We start from the raw sequence: 19,040 nt of genomic DNA on the forward strand, positions 1-19,040 counted from the left end.
TCAGCGACATTCCTCGCCACTTCGCCTGCAGCACAGTTTCCAGGTATGCCGCTGTAACAGGGGATAGATATTACCACTGTGACATACTGAGAGGCTAGTCTCTTTGCCTTCGTCTGCAATCCACTGCTTTCTTCGAAGAAGTCGTCCTACCCCGGGTAGCTTTGATCGCTGCCTGAGTGTCAGAAAAACTGACACGGATGTGGGATTCTTAGATAGCAGCCACCTAATGACCCCCTTATTGGCTGTTAATTCCGTCTGAACGGCTCTACCATGGCCAGACAGCTCCTACATAAGAATAGTGGAAACTCTTCTGAATAGACATCAATGCCCCCATTGAAGACAGCTGTAAAGATGGCCATGGACTGAGTTTCTAAAGTAGCGATATTGTCCCACTCGTGCCTCTCTTGAATTCTTATGGAGGTACGTACTGTGGCATAATATTTAAAGCTGCAGCCATTTGTAATTACTCAGAAAAAAAATTACCAAAAGCAGAAGATTTTCATCACCATAACCCGTAGTGGCATGTGACACAGTTATTTTTTGTTTCAACTTTAATTTTATGATATTTTCCATCACCGTAGCTCCAAGCTTACCGCCACCTCCCTGACACAGTGCCACAATGAGCTAGCTGCTACCGATTTGGCCCATGAATTAACTCAATCATTTGTCAATAGACCACAGCCGTTGAGTTATCGGCAACAACAAAAGCTCACTGACCAAAGGCCTTTTCACATGCCCATACATCAATCCATAAAGAAATTCGGGCATACAGACTTAAGTCTTGCATGAATGCTTTCAGTCAATTAAACCGTTGCAACGCGAATATGAACAAGGCCACCGAGGCAGCTGAGCGTTTGCTTTTCATTGACAGCTCACATTTCGCTGACAGTTGCTGAGTGACAAGTAATGGCTATAAGACAGTTATGCCGCTGTTTAAAAACGTTACAAGAAGTTCTTTTTATTTCTGTAAAAAAAAACGTGCATAACGTAAACTGTGTGAGAAATAAATAACCTGCCATAGTGCCAAAATATGAAGTGTCAAAAACGTTGATTGATTCACGGAAAATATTTATGATTTAAGACAGCAAGGAAGATATTTTTAGCTATTAATGAGTGCTTGCGATATTAAATTATAATATTTTACTTTAGTTACTGGGCCATGTTATGCAATGTGGCTCCAGCTAACAGCAGAGGAAGATTTTGTCTTTAGCCGTATATGCTAATTCACTCATGACCTAATACTACATCTTAGTTACTTGCTGCTACTAACACAGCCTGCGTTTCTCAGATTTCACGCACGGGGTCGTTAGAGGCCGTCTTAGGTTATTTAGAAAAGAAAGACTGGTTGAAGAAGTATCCTATGCTCGGTAGAAAGTTAAGCAAAAGTTATTATCGCCCCAATCAAGAAGAGTAATAATTTAAACAAAACTGAAATTTCCAAAGCGTAATTTCTATTGAGTTTAACGTTCGATTTATCAGCTCTTATTATTGCTTTTCCGGCGCTGAAAATTTTGTTAAGTACTTACTTCTTTGTATAAATGTGTTTTTTTCGAAAAGCTTAAAAAAGTTTTCTTTTGGTTTTTTGTTGGATATTTTTCTCCATTCTTAAGATTCCTTGGTATCCTTGTGCGCAAATAAGACATATCTCGCTCAAATGATTGGACAGCTATCAAGATGACGTCACTTTGGTTTGCTGGCTAGCCCTTACACTGATTGTGTTGCGATAGTAAGTGTTGCCAGATTGTTAATAGAAATATCGAATTTTGCTTGCAGATATCGACACCTTGTCTGCTCAAAAGCTACGCTTTTGTAGATATGTTGGATTGTCCACTGGTATTTGGTTAACTCTTCTAACAGAGTTGCCGGTTCAAAAATGTATGTCGGCGATAAAGAGTTAGTACGAGATACCTTTAGACTTAAATGCTCATTTCAATCTAGTTTCGTTGTGTTTCAAACTCAAATTTTTCTGAACTTCGAATATTTTTTTTCTTGAAATTTTTTTATGTTTTTAAAAGTTGAAATTTTAAAATACTGATTTCTCAATTTAATTGCGCTTTTCACTTATTTTAATTTTTTTCTAATCTGAAACACATTTTTGCGTTGTACTGTTTTCAGATTTCGCTTTTAGTTTTCTTTGGTTTTTAAAAAATCTTTTGGAATTTTTTATTTTTTTCTGAGTTTTTTTTCTTAAATTTTATGATATTTTTTCGCCTTATTTTTAAATTCGAATGTGGGTTTTCCACCTCAAAATTGATTCCTCATTTTTGATTCGTATTTCAAAATATGAGTTAGAAAAAATGTTTCACAGACAATTTGTTATTGTTATTCGTTTTTCGTTTTTATAAATATCAGCATTTTTTCGAGATTTTCGCTCCAGTTTTCGAATTTAATTTCGATTTATCTTTTTCAAACAAATTTTTAGGATACTTTATAGGTTTTTTTCGAATATAATTTTTTTTGGGAATTTAATAAATTTGTTTGAAAAAAAAAAATCAAATTCAAAAACAACAAGTAAGGAAGGTTAAGTTCGGTTGTAACCGAACATTACATACTCAGTTGAGAGCTATGGTGACAACATAAGGGAAAATAACCATGTTGGAAAATGAACCGGGGGTAATCCTGGAATGTGTTTGTATCACATGTGTATCAAATGAAAGGCATTAAAGAGTATTTTATGAGGGAGTGGGCCATAGTTCTATAGGTGGACGCCATTTAGGGATATCGCCATAAAGGTGGACCAGGGGTGACTCTAGAATTTGTTTGTACGATATGGGTATCAAATGAAAGGTGTTAATGAGTATTTTAAGAGGGCGTGGGCCTTAGTTCTATATGTGGACGCCTTTTCGAGATATCGCCATAAAGGTGGACCAGGGGTGACTCTAGAATTTGTTTGTACGATATGGGTATCAAATGAAAGGTGTTAATGAGTATTTAAAAAGGGCGTGGGCCTAAGTTCTATAGATGGACGCCTTTTCGAGATATCGCCATAAAGATGGAACAGGGGTGACTCTAGAATTTGTTTGTACGATATGGGTATCAAATGAAAGGTGTTAATGAGTATTTTAAGAGGGCGTGGGCCTTAGTTCTATATGTGGACGCCTTTTCGAGATATCGCCATAAAGGTGGACCAGGGGTGACTCTGGAACTTGTTTGTACGATATGGGTATCAAATGAAAGGTGTTAATGAGTATTTTAAGAGGGCGTGGGCCTTAGTTCTATATGTGGACGCCTTTTCGAGATATCGCCATAAAGGTGGACCAGGGGTGACTCTAGAATTTGTTTGTACTATATGGGTATCAAATGAAAGGTGTTAATGAGTATTTTAAAAGCGCGTGGGCCTTAGTTCTATAGGTGGACGCCTTTTCGAGATATCGCCATAAAGGTGGACCAGGGGTGACTCTAGATTGTGTTTGTACGATATGGGTATCAAATTAAAGGTATTAATGAGGGTTTTAAAAGGGAGTGTCCCTTAGTTGTATATGTGAAGGCGTTTTCGAGATATCGACCAAAATGTGGACCAGGGTGATCCAGAACATCATCTGCCGGGTACCGCTAATTTATTTATATATTTAATACCACGAAAAGTATTCCTTCCAAGATCCCAAGGGCTTTTGATTTCGCCCTGCAAAACTTTTTCATTTTCTTCTACTTAATATGGTAGGTGTCACACCCATTTTACCAAGTTTTTTTCTAAAGTTATATTTTGCGTCAATAGACCAATCCAATTACCATGTTTCATCCCTTTTTTCGTATTTGGTATATAATTATGGCATTTTTTTTCGTTTTTCGTAATTTTCGATATCGAAAAAGTGGGCGTGGTCATAGTCGGATTTCGGCCATTTTTTACACCAATACAAAGTGAGTTCAGATAACTACGTGAACTGAGTTTAGTAAAGATATATCGATTTTTGCTCAAGTTATCGTTTTAACGGCCGAGCGGAAGGACAGACGGTCGACTGTGTATAAAAACTGGGCGTGGCTTCAACCGATTTCGCCCTTTTTCACAGAAAACAGTTACCGTCCTAGAGTCTAATCCCCTACCAAATTTCACAAGGATTGGTAAATTTTTGTTCGACGTATGACATTAAAAGTATCCTAGACAAATTAAATGAAAAAGGGCGGAGCCACGCCCATTTTGAATTTTTCTTTTATTTTTGTATTTTGTTGCACCATATCATTACTAGAGTTGAATGTTGACATAATTTACTTATATACTGTAAAGATATTAAATCTTTTGTTAAAATTTGACTAAGACATTTTTTTTTAAAAAGTGGGCGTGGTCGTTCTCCGATTTTGCTAATTTTTATTAAGCATACAAATAGTAATAAGAGTAACGTTCCTGCCAAATTTCATCATGATATCTTCAACGACTGCCAAATTACAGCTTGCAAAACTTCTAAATTACCTTCTTTTAAAAGTGGGCGGTGCCACGCCCATTGTCCAAAATTTTACTAATTTTCTATTCTGCGTCATAAGTTCAACTCACCTACCAAGTTTCATCGCTTAATCCGTATTTGGTAATGAATTATCGCACTTTTTCGATTTTTCGATATCGAAAAAGTGGGAGTGGTTATTGTCCGATATCGTTCATTTTAAATAGCGATTTGAGATGAGTGCCCAGGAACCTACATACCAAATTTCATCAAGATACCTCAAAATTTACTCAAGTTATCGTGTTAGCGGACAGACGGACAAACGGACGGACGGACGGACGGGCGGACGGACGGACATGGCTCAATCGAATTTTTTTTCGATACTGATTATTTTGATATATGGCAGTCTATATCTATCTCGATTCCTTTATACCTGTACAACCAACCGTTATCCAATCAAAGTTAATATACTCTGTGAGCTCTGCTCCGTCCGTCCGCCCGTCCGTCCGTCCGTCCGTCAGTCTGTCCGTTAACACGATAACTTGAGTAAATTTCGAGGTATCGTGATGAAATTTCGATAGTAGGTTCCTGAGCACTCATCCCAGATCGCTATTTAAAATGAACAATATCGGACTATAACCACGCCCACTTTTTCGATATCGCAAATTTCGAAAAACCGAAAAAGTGCGATAATTCATTACCAAAGACGGATAAAGCGATGAAACTTGGTAGGTGAGTTGAACTGATGACGCATAATAGAAAATTAGTAAAATTTTGGACAATGGGCGTGGCACCGCCCACTTTTAAAAGAAGTTAATTTAAAAATTTGCAAGCTGTAATTTGGCAGTCGTTGAAGATATCATGACGAAATTTGGTAGGAATGTTACTCCGATTACTATATGTATGCTTAATAAAAATTAGGAAAATCGGAGAACGACCACGCCCAATTTTAAAAAAAAAATTTTTTTAAAGTCAAATTTTAACAAAAAATTTAATATCTTTACAGTATATAAGTAAATTATGCCAACATTCAACTCCAGTAATGATATGGTGCAACAAAATACAAAAATAAAAGAAAAATTCAAAATGGGCGTGGCTCCGCCCTTTTTCATTTAATTTGTCTAGGATACTTTTAATGCCATAAGTCGAACAAAAATTTACCAATCCTTGTGAAATTTGGTAGAGGCTTAGATTCTAGGACGATAACTGTTTTCTGTGAAAAAGGGCGAAATCGGTTGAAGCCACGCCCAGTTTTTATACACAGTCGACCGTCTGTCCTTCCGCTTGGCCGTTAACACGATAACTTGACCAAAAATCGATATATCTTTACTAAACTCAGTTCATGTACTTATCTGAACTCACTTTGTATTGGTATAAAAAATTGCCGAAATCCGACTATGACCACGCCCACTTTTTCGATATCGAAAATTACCAAAAACGAAAAAAATGCCATAATTCTATACCAAATACGAAAAAAGGGATGAAACATGGTATTTGGATTGGTTTATTGACACAAAGCATAACTTTAGAAAAATGGGTGTGACACCTACCATATTAAGTAGAATAAAATGTAAAAGTTCTTCAGGGCGAAAAAAAAAAACCCTTGAAATCTTGGAAAAAATACTGTTCGTGGTATTATATATATAAATAAATTAGCGGTATCCAACAGATGATGTTCTGGGTCACCCCGGTCCACATTTTGGTCGATATCTGGAAAACGCGTTCATATATACAACTACCACCACTCCCTTTTAAAAGCCTCATTAATACCTTTAATTTGATACCCATATCGTACAAACACATTCTAGAGATACCCCTGGTCCACCTTTATGGCGATATCTCGAAAAGACGTTTACCTATTGAACTAAGCCCCACGCCCTTTTAAAATTCTTATTAACACCTTTCATTTGATACCCATATTGTACAAACGCATTCTAGAGTCACACCTGGTCCACCTTTATGCCGATATCTCGAAAAAGCGACCACCTATACAACTACCACCACTCCCTTTTAAAACCCTCATTAAAACCTTTAATGTGATACCCATATCGTACAAACAAATTCTAGAGTCACCCCTGGTCCACCTTTATGGCGATATCTCGAAAAGGCTTCCACCTATAGAACTAAGGCCCACTCTCTTTTAAAAGACTCATTAACACCTTTCGTTTGATACCCACATTGTACAAACGCATTCTATAGTCACACCTGGTCCACCTTTATGCCGATATCTCGAAAAGGCGACCACCTATACAACTACCACCACTCCCTTTTAAAACCCTCATTAATGCCTTTAATGTGATACCCATATCGTACAAACACATTCTAGAGTCACCCCTGGTCCACCTTTATGGCGGTATCTCGAAAAGGCGTCCACCTATAGAACTAAGCCCCACTCCCTTTTGAAATACTCATTAACACCTTTCGTTTGATACCCATATTGTACAAAAGCATTCTAGAGTCACCCCTGGTCAACCTTTATGGCGATATCTCCAAAAGGCGTCCACCTATAGAACTAAGGCCAACTCCCTTTTAAAATGCTCATTAACACCTTTCATTTGATACCCATATTGTACAAACGCATTCTAGAGTCACACCTGGTCCACCTTTATGCCGATATCTCGAAAAGGCGACCACCTATACAACTACCACCACTCCCTTTTAAAACCCTCATTAAAACCTTTAATGTGATACCCATATCGTACAAACAAATTCTAGAGTCAACCCTGATCCACCTTTATGGCGATATCCCTAAATGGCGTCCACCTATAGAACTATGACCCACTCCCTCATAAAATACTCTTTAATACCTTCCATTTGATACACATGTCATACAAACACATTCCAGGGTTACCCTCGGTTCATTTTCCTACATGGTTATTTTCCCTTGTGTTGTCACCATAGCTCTCAACTGAGTATGTAATGTTCGGTTACACCCGAACTTAACCTTCCTTACTTGTTTTAAATAGGAGTCGAAAACAAATATTTTTTTGAATAAAAATAATTTAGATTTGGTTACCTGAATTAAATTGAAATAGCTTTTTTAAATATACATAGTTAAATTTATGCATTTCTTTTTAACGATTTATTTTCGAATTTAAATTTTTTCTAAAATTTGACTCAATTTTTGGAAAAGCTTTTTTGCGCATCCGGATTAGATTTCCAAGATTGGATTTTTTTCATTTTTCGAATTGCAATTTTCTGTGAAAAAACTTAAAATAAATTTATTTTTGTATTTGAATTGGTTTCCCAATTTTTCTATGTATTTGAATTTAAATAATTAGAAAAAAATAAAGAAAAACTTCTATTCGAAAAGAAAAATTTTTTAATTTAACTAACCTGAATTAAATAAGTATATTTTTTATTGTAGTTTAATTTAGCAACAAATTTTTCTTAAAACGATATATTTTCGAATTTTTATTTTAGTTTGTTCCCAATTTTTGTATATCGAAAAAATAATTTTTTACTTAATTTGTGAGAAAGTTTTTTGCGAATCCCAGTTTTGATTTTTTCAATTTTTCGAGTTCCAATATTTCCCATTTGTCTGTGCTAAGGTTTCCAACCTAAAATTTATTTTTGTATTTTGATTCCTTTACCAAAATTTCTTTGTATTAAAATTTTATGAATTTGGAAAGAACCTAAAAAACTGATATTCGAAAACAAATCAATTTCTCAAAAAAAAAATTTTATTTAGTTTTAACTAAGCTGAATTAAATTAAAATAAAATTTTATTTTTGAAATTTTATTTAATTTATTTGGTTAAGTTTTTTATTGAAATTAATTAAATTTAAAAAAAAGCGACTTATTTTCGAACTCCTTAGTTTTAGTTTAGTTTCTTTTCAATAAACAATTTTTTTTGTTTCTTTGCGAAATAATTTTTTTTTTTTGACATTTTTTTTGTGACATTTTCCGGAAGACCGAATTAGGTTTTCCGAGTTTTGATTTTTTACCTGTTTCCCGTGAAAAAAAAGATGTTTCATAACTTGTATGTTTTCGAACTTAACTTCTTTGAATTTAACTTTCAGCTCAATCTTTCTTTCGTATTTGAATTCTATATTGTAACGAATTTACTTGCAAATCCTCTTATTTGCAATCCTCTGCTAAGTTCGAATCACTAAACTGTTGAATAAATAACTCCAATATTGAATAATGGAAAAATGGCCTTTATTAAAGTACTTCACAATGACACTTATACTTTGCTACTCGCTGGCTTAATAACCAAACTGATTGATAACTGTTGAATAAATAACTCCAATATTGAATAATGGAAAAATGGCCTTTATTAAAGTACTTCACAATGACACTTATACTTTGCTACTCGCTGGCTTAATAACCAAACTGATTGATAACTCAAATTGAACTCTACTATTGGCCGCCAGATCGCGTGATTAATCAATAACTGATTGATTGCTCAACTCAAACTGAATTACAGCGCCTCTTCATCTGTTGCCCTTTGGTTTCCTCGTTCGCATTTTTCCAGAATGTACTAGCATTGTCCATGAGCTCTCAAACTTCTCAGCTATAACTAAAATTGCACAATTTTATACATCTTTTAGGCGCTTCCAGAATCTACTAGTCCAGTAGCTCTCAAACTTCTCAGATATATGCATGTGTTTGCACATTGACTCTCCGCTGCTTGTATTCGTACATGGTACATATGTGTAGACGCAATTATTTCTTCGTTTATGTAGATAAATAAAGATTGAATTATTGATGTGAATGTTTGTAGTTTACAGTCTCTCGCGCGCACATAGGCGTATAAGTAAATGCATCTGTGTGTGACATCTCTCTGGGCTGCCTTATATATGGTATACTTGATTTGATTATTAACGTAAATACTGCTTGACATGGCCTTAGCATCACTTTAGTGATGGGATAACTTAGTGATGGTAATATCCGTGACAATATGCTAGTTTTGATTTTCCACCTTATTTTAATTGAATTTCGAATTAAAATCATTTTATGTAAATAGTTGTTTCGTAAATCGTTTTGAGAGTTCGAATTAGTTATTTGAAATAAAATTATAATTTTTTTAAATCTTTTAGCCTTGCGATTTTAAATACGTTTTGTTTTTTCGAAATTCAGGATTTAGTTCTTGATTTTTTCTCTTTCACAAACAGCCTAAACGAATGCATAAATTTGTGGCTTTATGTTTAATCAAATCTGGCAACTCCACACTTGTGCCTTCCTTCACTTTCCTTTGAAGGCGAATCTAAATTAACGTTACTCACAAAACATGTGAAAAGTACTTTGGCCACAAGAATTTAGCCACAAAAATGCTTTCAGGTGAATGTAAGAAGTGAACAATGTAAGAATGGACACAGAAATGCCAGATAATTGAGGAAATAAAATACACATAGGGATATATGCACTTTTTGTGTAGTTATCTATGTGTGCGAGTGTGACAAAGTCTGGCTGTCATCATAGCTTCCGTTGCAGTTCGATTTATTTTAGGTTTTCTAAAAACGCAGCAGCCTTAGGCAAGCAAAAGAATTTCACGAGAAATACACAAATATTCCAATAAATTCACAGTTTTTCACACAGCGTAAGAGTTGCAATCGAAAACGCACGTAGCTGTTCTGTGTAGCAAGAAACTTACACACAAAAAAAAAGTTCGTAAAGCCATTCAATATATTCAATGTGATTGCTGTTTTTATTGATATTGTTGTTGTTGCTGCTGCTGGCTTAGTTAAGTTGTTGATTTGTTTACTTTCGAATTGGTTTTGGTTGCGATTTGAATTTAGTTTGTATTTTACTTTTTATTTGTTTATTTAGCTTGTTTAGCTCCTTTCCAATACGAATTTCAGCTGCCAACCTGTCAGTAATCCGAAAGGAGATACAGACACCTACGCCTTTATACATTCACATATCCACAGAAAGGTAATTTATGTATGTACATAACCACAACCTATTCTTAACAGACGCAACTCTACAGTTGGCGTAAAAGTTTTGTTCTCACTCCCCACGCCTCCCACATCTAGCCGGTCTCCATCACAACGATTCTCTTTGTGCTTTGCCGTTGTTCAATCTTTCGTATAGCACTCTTGCCTAAAAACAGTGCTTTACTGAGTTTGATACCCAATTGTTGGAGTAAGGATGGATCTTTGAAATGTTTAAATATTCAAATGACACGCCCATTTTTTCACGAAACAAAAATATCAAAGCTATCGAAAATATATTGACATAACGTTTTGGTACAGACTAAAAATTGCCGAAATTTCATAAACAAAGTGAGAATGAAAGGTAACAACGCCCACTCTTTCGATATCGAAAATTTCCAAAATTGGCAGAGTTTGTATGCATTTCACTAAAATCTGTAAGGTACCTGCTCCCAAATTCTCATAATAATGAGAAAATTAGGATTCTTCAATTTCAAACCACGCGCGCTTTTTTGTAATGGAAAATTTTCCAAATTGCTTAACTTCTAAAAAAAATTGCAAAAATTATATTTGGAAAAAATTTAAATTTTGAAATCTTTAAATTTCGATTAGTAACGACGCCTACTTTTTCGATGTCGAAAACTGTTCCAGAAGGCTCTAAAAACTACAAAAATCTTTATTTTCGAAAAAAGCTATTTTTATTACCTTTATATTAAGTCCCTTTCATGTTTGTCTCCTCATTTCCATACGAATTTTTGACCCACGGAAAAGTCTTTTTCGGTAACTTCCCGTTGAGCTAGACATTTGATACTTAGAACATAGTTCAGGTCTGGGAGACATTACAATTATAGAGAAAATTTATTTTAAAATGGAAATTTTGCGATCGACTTTTAACTAACTTCTCGTTGATCCAGAGACTTGAAACTTGGCACATAGTTTGCGAGTCGATGGCAGTACAATTCGTGGAAAATAAAATGCCGCCAGTTGGCAGACGAATCGAGATAAACGAAAATACCTGAAAATCTCTGACAAAACGTAGGGAATCTTGCGATCGATTTTTAAGTAACTTCCCGGTGAGATAGAGACTTGAAGCTTGGGCCGTGAGTCATAACCCAGTGACAATGCAATATGTGATCAAAAAAATTTCGCTAGGTGGCGCATGGATCAAGATGTTAAGAAAACTAGTTTTGATGATTTGGCAATATTTCAATCCATTTTTAACTAACTTCCCGGTGACCTAGAGAGTTGAGACTTGGCACAATGTTCGAGGCTTGGTGACAATACAATTTACAGAAAACAAAATTCCGCTAGATGGCGCGCTAAGTGAGATAACTACAAATCCTTTAAAAACGAGGGGAAACTTGCAATCGATTTTTAAGTAACTTCCCGGTGAGCTGGAGATATGAAACTTGAGCCGTAAATCAGAACCCGATGACAATGCAATATTTTATCAAAAAAGTTCCGCTAGGTGGCGCTTGGATCGAGATATTAGGAAAATTAATTTTAATTTGGAAATCTTTCAATCCATTTTTAACTAACTTCCCGGTTACCTAGAGACTTGTAACTTAGCACATAGTTCGAGACCCGGTGACAATACAATTTATAAAAACCAGAGTTCCGCTAGGTGGCGTGCTAATTGAGATAACTACAAATCCCTGAAAAACGAGGGGAATCTTGCGATCGATTATTGAGTAACTTGAGCTAGAGACTTGAAACTTGGGCCGTGGGTTAGAACCCGGTGACAATGCAACATTTGATCAAAAAAATTCCGCTAGGTGGCGCATGGATCGAGATATTGAGAAAGCTAGTTTTAAATTGGGAATTTTGCAATCGATTTTTAACTAACTTCCTGGATATCTAGAGACTTGAAACTTGGCACTTGGTTAGAGGCTTGGTGACAATACAACTTACAGAAAACAAAGTTCCGCTAGGTGGCGCGCTAGTCAAGATAACCGCAAATCCTTTAAAAACGGGGGGAATCTTGCGGTCGATTTTCGAGTAATTTGCCTATGAGCTACAGACATGAAACTTGGGCCGTAAGTCAGAACCCGGTGACAATGCATTATTTTATCAAAAAAATTCCGCTAGGTAGCGCATGTATCGAGATATTGAGAAAACTTGTTTTAAATTGGGAATCTTGCAATCGATTTTTAACTAACTTCCTGTATATCTAGAGACTTGAAACCTGAAATATAGTTTACAACTCGGTGATAGTGCATTGTTTGATCAAAAAATTTGAGATACGTAACGCACAAGTCGAACTATTTAGAATATTAGGCCATACCTTCATGGTTAGCCTCCTGAGTGTAGCAGGCCTTGTAGAATTCCACCTCGTTGAAGGCCCAACTCAATGCACGTCCTTCCATACTTTTAGGCATACGCGACTTTCACCACGATTCTTTTAGACTTTCAGGCGTACCCGAATTTCACCACGATTTTCAGCTGTGCAAATTAAGTAGCTGACAAACGAGGTTGAATTCTCTTGTTATGATGCGAGGTGGAATTTTGTTGTTTTCGCCATTGTTGTCAGCGAAAATTCCGCTAATTCTCTTAAATCTTGCTATTTTGAAGAAATAAATAAAGATAAGAATTTTCACATAGGAATTTCTTAAATTACTAATCAAAGTTGCAATTGACTTTTTGTAGGCAGTACTAAAAAATTGAAAATAAAAAGATGATAAAAAATTTTTAAGGACTACCTTTATATAAATGGACCAAAAAATGGAAGGCAATTTTCCCTTTAATACAGACATAGTCTTGTTGAATTTTGACTAAAAAACTTTACCAATAGCTCTTGTAAAAGAATTTTGGGATTTAAAATTAGAAAGGTAGAGTGCGTGTTTAAATTTTAAATAATCATTTATTTAATCCCAAGAACATGGTTTGCCTTAAATTGAAAGATTGCGTTCCACCTTTATAGTTTTAAATCCCAAAATTCTTTTACAAGAGCTATTGGTAAAGTTTTTTAGTCAAAATTCAAGGAGACGCTACCACTGGGTATACAATTTACAAGACCTTAGATCTTTGCTGTTTTTGTGTGTGATTGCTTTATCAGATTTTGTCTGAAACTCATTGAATTTGAAAGATTTTCCAATTTCCTTGCGCCATTTTTCTTCCAATTTTTCTTCCAAAAAAAAAAACAAAACCGTTATTCTCCACACTATATCATTTTCTCACCTCCAAGTTTTTGTATCGCTTGCGCAAACATATATTGATGATTTTCCGTATAGATGTTAGTACATGATTGCGTTGGCTTTTACCTTCCCCATCTCCACCATTCGTACAGCTTTCTCTTATCGCTTTCCTTCCTTGTTGTACACCCAGCATATTTTTTGGCTTTATTTTTTCCCTTCCGTGTTTCTGTGGCACACCTGTCTTTTCGGGTTTCTCTTCTCTACTTCCATCACTTTAAATTTTACTAAAGCTACGACAAGCCACTGCTTTCAAATGCAAATCAGTTGAGAACTGCCAACTAAATGAACGAGTTTTCTCTCTTACTTCCCAATGACTTTGCATTTATTGTAACATTTTTTATGCTGCGACTAAATATTTACGAATTCCACAGATTTTGCGGTATTTTTTCCAACCTTTTTGTTTGCTTTCATTACAATTTGGTTTTATTTTACAGTGATTGTTTTACTAAACTTAAAAGGCGGTTTATTAAAGGCTTAAATGGCACGCCTTTGTCGTGTTTGCTTTTGTTGTTATGCCCAGAATCGGCATGCTGACAGTTCCAATTACTTAAAGCGAATTACATTATGCCTGACAAGGTAATCACTTACTGAGGCGATATGCAGGTAATACGCAAACGTAACTAAGACAAATGTTTATACAGCAATTGATATGCCGTAGCGCCTACAAGTATGTTTGCACATTTGCAGATTCTTGCCGGGCTTAGTTAGCTAAACTTCAAGTGAGTATTCTTTGGAAATTGGGCAAAAGTACAAAAGCTGCTAAAAACTCACGGTTCATAGAAACTTGAGTGCTTCTTTTATGCAGTGTATCAACCAAGAAGGTTTTGAGCCATTGCTGTTTTACAAATTAAACTTTTTCTGTTTGTAATAAAGTGTTTTGTGGTTTAAAAATTTCCAAGCTTTTCAAATCATTGCAAGATTTGATGTAAACTCAAATCGAGTAGAATTTAGATTTAATTAAGGGCCTAAAAGTATGCAACAAAATATATATGATTTTATGTTTTATGTATATTTACATATAGTAAACATTTTAAAATAGAAAATAGCCCTAAATTCATTGCCAATATATTATTGTGATCGAGAAAAAAATCTGTGTAGCATAGAGAAGAAATTCCTGCATAATTTCAGGCACTTGTATAAGTAAAGAATCAAATACTTTTAGTTTATGCATACTCTTAGGCGGCTCTAAAATTATATACCAGAAGTATGAAATTGTAGTTGATAACTACCTTTAACTGTAATTTCGTTTGCTTTCAAAACGCCTGTTTTAATATCTCATCATGCAATCAACATACGTATGAACTTGCCCTCCACACCAACAAACCCTATTTGAAATCGTTACATAAAACGCGCTGGAACATTTATTTATGCACAAACATGTCAAAAAGTGTTGACAAAAACTTCAACATATGCAACAAATAACTAAATATTTAGCAGCAAGCTTCGAAATTTTCAATTTTTTTTTTTTAACAAAACTTTGCTCAAAACATACAACTTTTTAGTGCGCCTGTAAATATGCTACAGAAACTATGCTGAGTTATAAATAGACGTTGTGTGGCAAAAGCAGCTAAAAATGAAATGTACGCTTATTTATTGCATTTTTGAGCTACAACAAAAACATTTAATAACAACATAAATATAATGTGAGTTGAGAGCTAAGTTCTCACCAATGTTTTTTTTTTGTATTTGTACGTGCAGCATGTCATGCAGCGATGAAGATAAATGTTGCAACTACAAAAACGTCACAAGAAGCCCGTCCACATTTGAGCCGTAGCAAAAAAGCTCGAAACAACAACAAACAAATTTATTGAAATACTTATAAGGAGCATAGAAATAATAATGTCTCAGCGATTTGTCTAGTTGTCAGCGGGCACCTTCTGCATGCGGGGTACTCGCTGCTTCCATTGAGACAGCCATCCACCCTTAGCTCCTGTAGAAAGATCTTACTGTGGTTTTGCTTACTTCTTTTCCATCTTTTATTTATTTTTTTAAAGGAAACATGACACAATTTTTCTGCTTTGTTGTATTCACAAAAGAAAAGATTATCTGAAAGGATCTTTTCATTCTATTTTTCATCGCCCAAATTGCGGAGCATATTATGTCTTGAGGCAATACATGGTCAGAGTCAACTGAAAGAAAATTTGTCAGCCCAGTTCAAGTAAGTAAAACCGAATTTAGTAAAAGTAGGTTTAACAACCAATCAGAACGTAGCTCAGTTTAGTTCATCAACTCTTACTTATTTTTACGGGTGTATGCTGTCTTTTACCAGATTAATGCCGCAACATTCCTGCTTTAACACCTTCTGGTACTCGTCTGTCTGCTTTGAGGACGAATTTTTGCCCCCCTCGAACCTTTAGCTCTATGGATTTTAGTCCGCCTTTACGACAAATATGCCTATCGCGGGAATACTGTAAGCGTCTAACCCACCCCCCACAAGCTGTTTTTCCTTTCAATATCTCCCCCCCCCCCCCCCCCCTCTGTCTTCCGCATATTCTGCTCTTCTTCTGATCCTCTCTGTAACTCTCAATAACTCGGCAAATTCTACCTTTTACCATTACAAAGAAAAATTTTGCTTAAATTAATATAGAACTCTGCTTAGTCTAGGGGGATCTGCCAACCCTCCCTTTCCCACTCCGCTCTTGTATCTTTCTATCTCCCTGCATATCTTTTCCTTCGTCTATATATAACTGCCAGTAACTCTACATCTTCTCATTCTTTCCCGCACCAATCACATTTAGACAGGTCTCTGTCATAAATAAAGTTGTAGGTTCAAGTCCCGGGAAAAGTTACCTCAAAAATACTGTTCAAGTGCATCTAAATGATACACCCCCGGCTGCGGTTTTATTGATTACTAGCATACCTGGCATATGTTGTCTTGCTCGAAACTTGGCGCAACAAAGCTTAAAAATGTGTCCACCGGCTCCTCCTTATGTCTCCATTCTTTTCCTGTCATATATCCATTTACCACCCCTTACCTCCCTCTCCGTCTTTCTCTCCACTCCCATTCTCACTCCCACTACCGAGCTTAATCTTCTAGTAAAAGGAGGTGCCGTACCGCGCACTTTTCTATAATTCGTCACAGACTTATATACACTGCAGATACAAGGGTATCGTTCGCTGCAGCCCAGCAGTCATAACCAAACTCAAGTTATACTGAAAGTTGTGGCTCTGTCCACTTTTCCAAAACCTAACACAACCTTAAAAATTATTAGTTATTTCGTCAATATTGTTAAAAAACTTTGGTGCCTATAAAACAAATATAAAAGTTTGACTGAGCACTTGTCGTCTTCATTAGAACCGTAAAAGGTGTAGATTTGTCGCAACCACGGACTGATTATAGCCTGCGCTGTTGCAACCTCCTGCTGGTGAAGCATAAGAATGCTGAAGCCAGCCAGAGTTGTTGATTAAGTCATATACATTCAGAATCTTAATTCTTCACAGATGTTCCAAAAAACGAGTCCACCGTTGGGTGCCTAGCACATATGTTGAAAACTGGTATCAGGTGTAAAACCAGTTTAGTATGAAAATCCAATGGACTAAAGAAATAGTTTACATTGCATGGGACACTCACTGAAGGATTTGAGAAGTGATTCCAAAGTCAGGCCGAGTCATTAAGCTTGTTTAAAAGTTTCTACTTATTTTCCAAACATTTAGCTCGCTCTTTCAGATGACTTACATCTTTTTTACGCCTCTCTCCTGAATTTCCTCAATTATTTCCGCACCCGAAAAGTGCTTTCATAATTTCCGGTATTATCTCCTCAGTCACTTTACACTGTTCCTCACCTTTAGTTTCACTTTCGCAAAACTAAATTTCATTCCATGTTTGCTTTCTCCTAAATATCCTGCTGGCATTCGCAATAAATATGAAACAAACACAAATATAAATAGAAACAAAAAGAGGAGTACCGTTGTATTTACAGGCTACAAAGTTATTTGTGTAGAATTTAAATAGATTTTCCAAGGCATTAACTCAATTAGTTCTAGACCTGAGGCAGCTAAAGCGCTGCATCATTTCACTCAACATCATTCACTCAAAGTGGCAAGGCAGCGGCACGGCAAGTCCTTCCACTGAATTGTTTGTGTAACTTCCTTTACAGCTTTCGTCGTGCACGCTTGGAGCTCCACAGCTTGGCACGCTGTTTTTCCGCTTACAATGCAATTATAATATAATGTTGTTGCATTAAAAGCAATTTTCGTAGTAGCAAATATGCGGACGAAGCCACTGGCAAAGGAGAGAGAGAAGAATAGTAAAACGAAGGGGAGAAGATTGAAGATAAGAAGAATGAGGGGGAATGTGGAGCGCTGGATACATCAGTGCTGAATGAAGACTGTTGTTTGCTTTTATTGTGGCATATGCTATAATTGTCGCGTGGATCGTCAGTTGGGACGCGTCTATTGAGTGAGAGGTCAGTGGTCAGCACCAAAGCTTGCACTGCTGACCGTGTCATCAGACTTTAGCTAGCTTTTTATGTCATTTAATGAGTTGTTTGTTTTTTTTCTTCTTTTTTCTCTACCTCTCTCTAAACTGTTGCCTTGTGACTGGTTGCTCAGTCCTTATAGTGTTTGTCAAGCGTTTATGAAGTTTACTTAATGTGGTTACATGTCATTTAGTTTAGCGCAACCTAATGGCAATGAGCTTAGTAGCTTGGGTTGGAAGGACCAAAAAAAAAAAAAAAATAGCACGACATTAGCACCAAAATTAAAGTGAGCAAGAAGAGCGAAAAGTAGCTGACTAGCACTACGGTATGTTAATCAGATCTCGAACGAAACAGCACAGTTTGCAAGATAGACGGTATGAAACAGTCAGCCGCAATGTTTATAAAGGGGCCCTTTCTTTTGCACTCACTAAAGCTCTGCAAGTTATGTTAAACTTTCTCCCGAGAAAAATGTATTGTTTAGTCGCAGAAATCGATAACTTTCGATATCAAATTCATAATTTTTTATAAAAATCGGTAAACTTTGATTACTTTTCGAGAACAAACCGATAGTTTTACGATAACTTGCTTATAACATATCAATAAATTTTTGATAAATAATCCGCAATTTTTCGATAGTAAGTCGATAACTCTTCGATAACATATCGACAGATTTTTGATAACAAACCATTAACTATTTGATAACACATCAAAAAACTGTCTGATAACAAATCGATAACTTTTTGGTACTATATTCAAAACTTTCCGATATATAATGGCTAATTTTTCGATAACCCGATAACTTTTCGGTAGCTAACTCATAACTAGCCGCTAAAAAATTCGGTTACTCATTAATAACCTTTGCTATGGATAGAAAAATGTTAGCTTTTCGATAACAAATTTATAACTCGTCTCTACTTTGTCGATAACACACCTATGTATAATGAACCGATAAGTTGTCGATACACAATTGATAACACGTGTTTACATTGTCGACAGCAATCTGATTTGTCAGCGATAGCTAATTTATAGAACTTCGATAACAAATAGATAACCCGTATATACCCCGTCGATAACACATCAAAACAAACCGATAGCTTGCCGATAACTTATTGATAACACGCCTTGCCTTGCCGTAATTTTTAGGGCAAAACTCACATTCTATATTTCCCCATAGAGCAA

This window comes from Eurosta solidaginis, chromosome 4 (genome assembly GCF_040869045.1).
Source record: "Eurosta solidaginis isolate ZX-2024a chromosome 4, ASM4086904v1, whole genome shotgun sequence".
Taxonomy (NCBI): Eukaryota; Metazoa; Arthropoda; class Insecta; order Diptera; family Tephritidae; genus Eurosta; species Eurosta solidaginis.